Genomic DNA, 9,390 nt, shown 5'->3' with positions numbered 1-9,390 from the left:
GGTTCATGGAGGGATTATCTAGGTTGTTTAGGCCTCTAACATGATTGATCAGGAAGGGTGTGAAGTTTAATTTGACCAATGAATGCGGGCAATGTTTCTAGGAGTTGAAACACCGACTAGTTACTGCTCTAGTCTTGACCATTCCTTTTGGGGATGGCGGTTTTGTGATCTATAACGATGCATCTTTGAAGGGTTTGGGATGTGTGCTTATGTAATGGGGGAAGTTAATAGCTTATGCTTCTTCGCAACTCAAAGAATATGAGAAGAATTACCCTACGCATGATCTGGAATTGGCTACTGTAATTTATGCACTGAAGATTTGGCGACATTACCTGTATGGTGTTTAGTGCGAGATTTTCACTGACCACAAAAGCCTCAAGTACTTTTTCACATAAAAGGAGTTGAATATGAGGTAGAGAAGGTGCCTTGAGCTGATCAAAGGCTACGATTGCACCATCAGTTATCACCCTAGGAAAGCTAACGTGGTAGCTGATGCGTTGAGTCAGAAGTCGGAGAATGCGACAAAATCTGTAGTTGTAGCTTAACATCATCTCAGATGGGATCTGGAAAGCCTTGGCATAGAGTTGGTGGCTGGTGACCATGGGGCTTTCTTTGCTTGCTTGGTGATCCAGCCGACTTTGTTTGAGCATATTAAAGTCACGCAGGCTAGTAATGCGGAGTTAGTTGAAACTGTGGAGAAAGTGTAGTAGGGGTTGGCTGCGGATGATAGGAATGGTGTATTCCCAAGAAGGAGGGTGAATTGGAATTTAAAATTTATTCTTAGGTTTAGCTAATTTAACAACAGTATATTCACAACCTAGGGTCTATCTATACAGTCCAAATGTGAAGATAAATATAACATGCAGAAATTAAAATCATGCGCAACATTCACCAACTACAATATACATGTGCAGAAGTGTAAATTGCAGAAAGATAAAAAGTGCACACAAGATATGTTATCAGGGTTCGTCCAATAGTGCCTACGTCTCCGCCTTAGCTAACAAGCACAAGGATTACCACTATAATTAGCTCACTTAAACGGGTGAAGCGACACCTAACAAATCAGGTCAATTAATGCATGGCAAACTTCAACCTTTACAAACTCTCTTTACGAGGCAGAGAAGGCCCTAGGTCAAATTCATAGGCCTAACCCCAACTTGATCCTTCTAGGCTAGATCGAACCCCTCAGGCCATGCCTGGAAATACAACAATATTTTTCACAATAAGACTGGTACAGTGATTATGCTTTCATGTAAAGCAGATATGTACCCAATACGTGTAATCACATACACATCAACAATGTAGGTAAATGTAAGTTCAATGATGTGTATTTTTGTCCAAGCAACACTCAACAAGATGTGATCGCTAATATGCTCAAGAGTGTTCTAAAAAAGAAATACCTTGGAATTTAAGCAAACCACAAATCAGTAGCAAATAAGTATTCCAAAGATATCAATCAGATATCCAAAATAGTTCAAGAAGATTTTCTTCAATGAAATAGGCACACTACTAGTTTGAAAATATTTTTCTTGTTTGAAAATATCTTTGCACAACCAAAAACAAAGCTATTGGACACTTGCAATAACAATGCAAATATCCTAAAGTTACTAGGTTATCCCAACACAAGATTTATAATATGAAAATCTGTTGCATAAACCTAAGCTAAACTCCCCAAAAATAATATCTCAATCACACAAGCAAGTGGGAGTTTTTAGCAATGCCTAGTGAAAAGCAAGGTGTAGTCCCAAGAGGGGGGGGGGGTGAATTGGATTTTAAAATTTTCTTTTAATTCCTTTTAAGAATTCTTAAACTTCTTTTATTTCTTTTAACCAATTCTGGACTTTTTTGTTTAACTCTTTAATCACAAAAGAACTTGGATTCTTTTATCCAATCAACAACACTATTTCTTAGCCAAACAAGTAATCAATCATTTAACCAAACCAATCAAGCACAATGTTTAAACCAAACAACCAATTGATTTACCAAGTATAAGTTAACTGCAGCACTATTTGATTAATGGAAGATTCAACACTCTTTGGAATATAAACACAAGCCACTCAGTATCAAACTTTAAACTATTCAATCACAATATAGCTTATGTTGTCAGCCCTGGATATAAAATTAAATTAAGCCCTGTATATATGAAATGTTATGCTTGCTGATATAAAGCCCTATACAAATGGATTTGCTTCTTTAATATGATGTGTAATATAGAATCCAACACTCTTCCCAATATTCAAAATCCAAAATAAACTTTTAGTTAATTTATCTTTAGGATGTTTAACCAAGTAACGTACTCTCGTATGGTTTATGCAAAATATGGTTTAACCAAAGTACTCTTTCGGTTTTTGCAACCCAAATCAAAATTAAACTTTAAGTTTACTTGATTTCCAAATTATGTAGGTTGTATGATTTAGAAATTTAAAACATCCAAGAAATTGTATATGTACTGAAAGTAAAAAGTATGGGAAAGAGAGTGTTAGACAAAGATTTCTACAAGGTTCAGCTTATACCTAGCCAACATCCTTGCCTTTGGCAAACCACCAAAGGATTACTAAACATGTTCCTTTAACGGGAGTAACAATACATTTACACACTCCTTCAGTAGGCTAGAGCCCGCCTCTCCAAACGATATCCCCTCATTCGGTCACTCCTTCAAATAGGCTAGAGCCCACCTCTCCAAATGATATCCCCTCGTTCGGTCACTCTTTAACTAGGCTAGAGCCTGCCTCTCTAAGCAATATCCCCTTGCTTAGCCAATGATCCAAACAATCCTTGGATTCATCAATCTACATGAAACACAAGCAAAATATGTGTACAAAGAATATGCTTTCACAAAGAGCTAATTAGTACAACAATTACAGCACAATACTATACTTCAATAAAATTCAAAATATGAAATTCAAATTTGAAGCTCTAGAGTTGTATCACCATATGATTATTTCAATATATGAAAGAAGTAGTAATTGAAGCACAGTCTCAGTGAGAATCAAGAAGACTTTTAGCAACTTCGTGCAAGATGTGAGCAATAGAGCACTTGAGGGTATTTATAGATGTAGGAAAGTATCTAGCTTGTTCCCCAAGTTTACTTGGAGTAGGGTCCAAGTTGTAAATTAGTTTGGGCTTCAAATAATTTAAACTTCAAAAATATGTCCATTAGAAATTTTGAAATCTTCCGCTAGCTAGACGACTGTCTAGTCACCAGCAGTGGGCTGTCCATGCATTACAACAACAAAATTTACAAACAGAGAGGTGGCAGTCGCCTGTCCTCAAGGTGGCAGTTGTCTGTCACCAAAACAACTTAGTTTTAAAAAATATACAGAAGGGTGGCAATCGGCTGGCTAAAAACATCCAGTCATCTCAGTTTTCACTGGTAGTAGTCTATCAGTTGGTTGACAGTCGTCTGTTAGACTTCTGTCTTCTTTGTTCAGGTTCCTTAACTTACTAGTTGTCTGTCTATTGACAGACAGTCAGCTTTACACTGATTGTTTCTCAATTTAATTCATTTTTGATTTCTCTCTCTTTTGTTTAATTAACCTTGGAATTTTAACTTGTTTTAACTTTGAAAATAATGTTCGAAGACTTTAAAATGTTAGAATTTTTAGTATGTCTTTGCCTAATGAGCTTCAAAATGAAAAATCATATTTGAAGTACTTACAAAGACTTGTCCTAAGAAACTGATTTGACTTCTTCTTTGCTTTGAGTTCTCTTTGTCTTCTTTGCTAAGCTTCAATGATCTTTCATACTTCTCTAAGATTTCAATATGGATCACTTGTATTTATGTAAGGCTTTCGAGTTCCTTGATCCTTGTGAGCTTTCAAGATATGACTTTTGAAGTTTGAGCTTCATTTGAACTTTGAGTTTTTCATGTTGATCACCTGAGCTTTTACTCTTGAATCCATGCCTTAAGCTTGATATAATTATTCTTCTCTGAAGTACAAGCTTTCATGAATTCTTAACCTTGCATTTATCATTGAGTCCTGAAAATACATCACTTAACAAAAGCATGTTAAGTTCTACTTGTTTGTTAGCATCAAAATAGGATATTAAGCCTTGTAAGGCCAACAATCTCCCTCTTTTTATTGTTGACAAACAAGAAGTAAAAATTGGAATGATCCTTAAAAGACTCCCCCTTTCAATAAGCATCATCTTAACAATATTCGCAAGGTCAATCATGCTTATCACTTTATTCAAGTTCAAATTTATCAATCAACATCAAGTACTTCTCCTCCTTTTGATATATTTTGTTCATGCTCAATTTTTGCAATCACATGCTCAATTTTTACTTAACACTTCTCCCCCTTTTGACTTCAATCAAAAAGAAAAAAAAAATGATTAATTTCAAATAAAATCATATTCTGAGCATACCATCAAACATTGCATATCCAACATATGAACACACTCAATACCAATCGTTGATTTAATAATTCTAATTTAAAATTGAATTCATGATATCAATTTAAAAATTTATTAATTTTAATACCAATTGAGAATTTGATTAATAGGGAAACAATCATAAGCAATAAGTCATAACACTCCCCTTGAATTCAATACATTCAGCTTTGTTACCAATTATACTTTTATCATCCCATGTTTCAAAACATTGATTCACATCATGTATCAAATATCAATATCATGCTAATATCATCAATGTCATACCATGCTCATATATATAATCATACTTGTCATGCTCAAAAATAAATTGAACTTTTAGATTGTGATACCAAGTGAGCTTTTAAATTTTGATATCAATTAAAATATTCATGGATACCAAAGTAATTTATAGATACCAAAGTCATATTCACATTATGCATAGCTCATGGATACCAAAATAAAGAGCAGTAAGTTTATCAATGTGATTCATCAATAGCTTGCATGGTTAAGAATTAATCTCATATCAAAATTCATGTTTTTGTTCAATAATCTCATGCTCAAATTTTCAACATAGTGAGCCATAAAATATCAATATAAGTCAAGTCATACACATATAGCATATAGCATATCATATAGGCATGTAAGCATGTAGCATATAGGCTTTCATTCTCAAATATCTTTTCCTTAATCAAGGAACTTATGTAATAAGCTCAACTTGTTATTTCTTAATATTTTCTTAAGTTAAGCCTTGTAAAAATCATCCTATGATGTTTGCCAATAATGCCATTTTGAATTTGTTATAATAAGCTCTTAAACTCATTTTTAAGTTTTTCTCTTTCAACTTGTTCATTTGTTGATCATGAACTAAGTTACTTTCTCAATTTTTAAAGGGGAATGACTTAATCCATGGAGTTTTTCATTTATGAACTAGTCTATCATTTTGGTACCCAAACTTTCTTGGGTCCGGTTGGTTTAATAAAGGATGTTTCCTTAATTCTCCATACTTGTTTAGTTTTCACACCCTTTCTTTTAAATGGACATTCAAACTTTATATGCCACTTTTTCTTTCCTTGATAGCATATGGTGTTAGTGTAGGCATTAGAGGATGTGCTAGTATGATCTTTGGATTCTTTTGAAAAATAACCCATGTAAAGATTTTTTTTCTTTTTATTTTCAATCCTATTAAATCCAATACCTTCTTTGTTTAAGGACATCCTTTGTAAACCTATCATTTTGTCAAAGTTTGCTTTTCCTTTTGTAAAGTTATAGATGATCTTTTCTTTAACTTTAATTTGATTTTTGAGATCTTTTATCTCTATCTCTTTCTTGTTGTCAACCTTCTTTAGTGATTTCTCTAATTCTTGAGATAATTTTCTTACTTTATCCTCTAATTCAAAAATATATGTCTTTCTTAAATTCTGTAGAGGATAGAGATCGAAGGTCTTCTATCATCTTTTCATTCTTGCTTTCTAATTCTTTGATTTTCAAATCTTTTTCATTTTTAGCAAGATTTTTAGACTCTAACTCCTTTGTCATAACTTTATTCTTACTTTCTATTTTCTAGATTCTTGAATCCTTTTCTCTTTCAGCAGTTCTAAGGGATTCTAATTCTTTCATTATACCTTCATTCTTATTTTTCAATGAAATATTTTGTTTAGTTACTTTGATTAGCATCTTATGAACTTTGAATAAATCATTTTGTAATTCATCATAAGATGGCATACACTCATCATTCGATTCATCACTACAAGAATTAAATAAAGATTTAGATGAGGAGCTTTCCTCATTGTCCCAAGCCATAAAGCACGTATAAGCAACCTCTTGGTCACTTGATTCATTTTCCGAACTACTTGTACTCATCATGTCCCAAGTAGTGGTTTTCATGGCCTTATCGTTTTTCTTTTTAGACTCTTTCTTTAGTAGTAGTGGACATTCCATTTTTATATGTCCAACTTTGTTGCAATTGTAACACGTAGGGGTTTTATCCTTTGATTTCTTGGTGCTAATATCTTCTTCATTTGATTCAGATTTGGATTTTCTTTTGAATTTATTTTTCCTTCTTACAATTTTTGCTAGCTTCTTAGATATGAAGGCTGCTTCATCTTCATCCATCTCTTCTTCACTACTAGAGTTTTCTTTTGAAGTTTTGAAGGCTATAGATTCTTGGGTTTTAGTTTTTCCACTTCTATCATTCATTACCATTTCATATGTTAGGAGAGAACCTATAAGTTCATCTAAGGAAGTGGTTTTCATATTTCTTCCTTCCGTTATGGCAGTGGCCTTTAGTTCTCATATAGTTGGCAGCCCTCTACGAATTTGCCTTATTATCTCATAAGTCACGTAGATTTTTACTAGTGCATTTAGGAAATTTATTATGCAAGTGAATCTAGTGAACATATTAGTTATGAATTCATCCGGGTTCATCCTAAAAGCTTCATATTCACTTGTGAACATATCGATCCTATTATCCCTAACATCTATAGTGCCTTCGTAAGTGACTTCAAGTTTGTCCCATATTTCTTTAGTTGATTTGCAAGCCCTTACTCTATTAAATTCATTGGCATCCAAAGCACAATATAAGGCATTTATAACACTAGAGTTTATTTGCAACATTTTATAATCTCTATCACTCATGTCTTTCTTTTCCTTAGGTATTTTTTTTTCTATCTACTAATGTAGTAGGAATTAGATCACCATCCGTGACAACCTCCCAAGCTTTCCAATCCATGGTATGAAGGTATATTTGCATTCTCTTTTCCCAAAATGTATAGTTGTCTCCACAAAAGATTGCTGGCCTAGTTGAAGATTGTCCTTCTCCAAAGGGAGCTATGCCAAAGTGAGCCATTACAATCTTTTTATAGCTACTAATTAAGATTTGCTATAACTTGGCTCTGATACCAATTGAAAAGCAAGGTGTAGTCCTAAGAGGGGGGTGAATTGGATTTTAAAACTCTCTTTTAATTCCTTTAAAGAATTCTTAAAGTTCTTTTATTTCTTTTAACCAATTCTTGACTTTTTTGTTTAACTCTTTAACCACAAAAGAACTTAGATTCTTTTATCCAATCAACAACACTATTGCTTAGCAGAACAAGTAATCAATCATTTAACCAAACCAATCAAGCACAATGTTTAAACCAAACAACCAATTGATTTGCCAAGTATAAGTTAACTATAGCACTATTTGATTAATGGAAGATTTAGCACTCTTTGGAATATAAATACAAACCACTTAATATCAGGATTTAAACCATTCAATCACAATATAGCTTATGTTGTAAGCCCTGGATATAAAATTGAATTAAGCCCTGTATATATGAAATGTAATGCTTGCTGATATAAAGTCCTGTATGAATGGATTTGCCTTTTTAATATGATGTGTAATATAGAATCCAACACTTTTCCCAATATTCAAAATCCAAATAAAATCTTAGTTAATTTATCTTTAGGATGTTTAACCAAGTAACGTACTCCCGTATGGTTTCCACAAAATATGGTTTAACCAACATACTCCCTTTCGGTTTCCGCAACCCAAATCAAAATTAAACTTTAGGTTTACTTGATTTCCAAATTAAGTAGGTTGCATGATTTAGACATTTATAACATCCACACAATTGTATATACTGAAAGTAAATATTAAGGGAAAGAGAGAGTGAGATAGAGATTTTTACAAGGTTCGTCTTATACCCAACCTACGTCCTCGCCTTTGGCAAACCACCAAAGGATTACTAAAACCGTTCCTTTAATGGGTAGAACAATACCTTTACTCACTCCTTCAGTAGGCTAGAGTCTACCTCTCCAAACGATATCGCCTCATTCGGTCACTCCTTCAAATAAGCTAGAGCCTGCCTCTCCAAACGATGTCCCCTCGTTCGGTCACTCCTTAACTAGGCTAGAGCCCGCCTCTCTAAGCAAAATCCCCTTACTTAGCCAACGATCCAAACAATTCTTGGATTAGTCAATCTACAAGAAACACAAACAAAATATGTGTACAAGGAATATGCTCTCAAAAAGAGCTAATTAGTACAACAATTACAACACAATACTATACTTTAATAAAATTTAGAATATGAAATTCAAATTTGAAGCTCTTGAGTTGTATCACTATATGATTCTTTCGATAGATAAAAGAAGTAGGAATTAAAGCACAATCTTAATGAGAATCAGCAAGAATTTTAGCAACTTCGTGCAAGATGTGAGCAATAGAGCACTTTCAGAATTTCAGAATGCTTGAGAGAGAGTTTTGAATGCTGAACTGATTTCTTGATTTCTCTTCTTGTGTTGGGTATTTTATTCAATGGAACATAAGGGTATTTATAGATGTAGGAAAGTACCTAGCTTGTTCCCTAAGTTTACTTGGAGTAGGTCCAAGTTGTAAATTAGTTTGGGCTTCAAATAATTTAAATTTCAAAAATGTGCCTATTGGAAATTTTGAAATCTGCCGCAAGCCAGACGACTGTGTAGTCACCAACAGTTAGTTGTCCATGCATTACGACTACAAAATTTACAAACAGAGAGGTGGCAGTCGCCTGTCCTCAAGGTGGCAGTCGTCTATCACTAGAACAACTCAGTTTTAAAAAACATACAGAAGGGTGGCAGTCGGCTGGCTAAACACACCCAGTCATCTCAGTTTTCACTGGCAATCGTTTGTCAGTTGGTTGATAGTTGTCTGTCAGACTTCTGTCTTCTTTTTTTAGGTTTCTTAACTTACCAATCGTCTATCTATTGACAGACAGTTGGCTGTCAACTGATTGTTTGTCAATTTAATTCATTTTTTATTTCTCTCTCTTTTGTTTAATTAACCTTGGAATTTTAACTCGTTTTAATTTTGAAAAACATGTTCCAAGAATTTAAAACGTCAAAATTTTTAGTATGTCTTTGCCTAATGAGCCTCAAAATGAAAAATCATATTTGAACCATATTTGAAGTACTTACAAAGACTTGTCCTAAGAAACTTATTTGACTTCTTCTTTGCTTTGAGTTCTCTTTGTCTTCTTTGCTGAGATTCAATGATCTTTC

This window comes from Malania oleifera, chromosome 3, assembly GCF_029873635.1.
Source record: "Malania oleifera isolate guangnan ecotype guangnan chromosome 3, ASM2987363v1, whole genome shotgun sequence".
Classification (NCBI taxonomy): domain Eukaryota; kingdom Viridiplantae; phylum Streptophyta; class Magnoliopsida; order Santalales; family Ximeniaceae; genus Malania; species Malania oleifera.
This window is presented reverse-complemented; position numbering follows the sequence as displayed.